The sequence below is a fragment of the Borostomias antarcticus genome (assembly GCF_949987555.1).
Source record: "Borostomias antarcticus genome assembly, chromosome: 22".
Taxonomy (NCBI): Eukaryota; Metazoa; Chordata; class Actinopteri; order Stomiiformes; family Stomiidae; genus Borostomias; species Borostomias antarcticus.
In genome coordinates, this window is record NC_140255.1 from 7,232,126 (window position 1) to 7,234,321 (window position 2,196).

Consider the following 2,196-nt stretch of genomic DNA (forward strand, 5'->3'; position numbering starts at 1 on the left):
CTCGGTGGATGGGCAGCCACAGATAAAGAGTCCCAGCAGGCTCAGCAACGTCCACATCCTCTCTCCGTCTCTCGCTTCCTCCTCTTTCCTCAGCGTGCGCTTCTTTAAAAACACAAACGGGTAGGGATGTGGCAGCTCTGACCTCTAACCTCCGAATAACCGCTTTTCCTCATTGAATTGTATCAAAGAACTTCAGTAAGATAACACTCGCCAAGCCATCTGATATTAAGGTTGAAATGTTGCAATCTGATAGACAAGGTTCATGTTCATCGGGGAAAAAATCAATGAACGATGATTGCTAGTAATAATGATACAATATGAAATGGTTCAGTGTTCGCCAGTTTACTGTTGCTTAGTAAAACCACAATGAAGGGGAATGAGGTGTGTGATCTGTCAAACACATCAGTACTGCAAACGGACTCACCTCACCACGCAAGTACCGTCTCCCACACTGTGGATCCTCAGAGTCGATCTAGGAAGGAAAGAGAAGCCCTGTAGTAAATCTCATCCCTGTAGCCGTAAGGAGATAGACGTTGATATTTTAGTGGAGGTTCCTGGTAAAGGAACCTGTCGTACCTGTGTGTCCACCCTGTCGTGCCTCTGTGTCCACCCTGTCGTGCCTCTGTGTCCACCCTGTCGTACCTGTGTGTCCACCCTGTCGTACCTGTGTGTCCACCCTGTCGTGGCTGTGCGTCCACCCTGTCGTACCTGTGCGTCCACCCTGTCGTACCTGTGCTTCCACCCTGTCGTACCTGTGCATCCACCCTGCAGTCGTTGGACCCTCTGAGGAACCTGGCAGAACGTCCACACGCTCGAGTCAACGAGCAACTGTTCCTCTTTACCTGCTGGCCTGCTGACTCTGCAATCACTCACACACACAGGTAAACACACACACACACACACACACACAGAGCCCAGTCTACAAACACTCATTATATTGTATGTCATCTGCTGTGGGTTTGTCCCAAAATTACAGGACCCATAGCCTAGCGTTTTCCCTGACGCTGCAGAACATGTGGTTACATCTGTTGCTATCACAGTGACCCGGTGGGTCGCTCTGTCTGGAGACGTACCCTGTAGTTAGGACTAATCCTAATCCTAATCTGGCTCCTGACACAAGCAAGCGCTATTCCCTCTGCGGGAGGGTCTATATCTATACAGTCTGGATGTATGTATGCACATATTCTATATTTTACACACGCTGTATGTATGTATGTATGTACGTTCTTATTTAATGTGTATTCACTGCTGTGTATATTCTGTGTATATTCTGCATTTCCAAACTTTGGCTGTAATTTCCCACTGCTGAAAAAGCACATTTCCTCCTCTGGGGATTATTAAAGTCCATATCCATCTATCCCTCCGCCTGGTTGGTTGTTTAATGTTTGGTTCCAGACGGAGGAAGGGGTGTGATGGGGGGGGGGACTCTGCGCTCGTGTCACTGATCCCAGGTCTGAGAACTCCGCTGAAGGTGTGTGATGAGGGGGAACGCTGCGCTCGTGTCACTGATCCCAGGTCTGAGAACTCCACTGAAGGTGTGTGATGAGGGGGAACTCTGCGCTCGTGTCACTGATCCCAGGTCTGAGAACGCCGCTGCTCTCAGCTCGTCCTTATCCTTGGTCCTGCTGGGTTAGAAAAACACATATAAAAGAGACACATGTACTGTACAATACATGCACAACACACACGCGGAAACACACACACACACACACGCACACACACACATGTACACACATGTACATACACACACACACACGCACGCACATGTACATACACATACACACACGCACACACACACACAACACACACACGCATACACACACAAACACACACACGCATACACACACAAACACACACACACGCACACACACACACAAACACACACACACACACTCACACACATACAAACACACACATATACATATTGTACACATACACACACACACACGTACACACACACACACACAAAGACAAACACAAACACATATGCACAGACACTCACGTACACACACACACACACAAAGACAAACATATATACATACTGAATTGAACTGAACTTGAACTGAACTGAACACACGCACACACACATGCACACATGCTGCATTTACGGGAAGGTAAATTATTTTTTTGTACTGTCTTTGTCTTTGTTGAAATAATTGCCGTGGTTTCACCAATGTTGTCATGGTAACCCTGCTG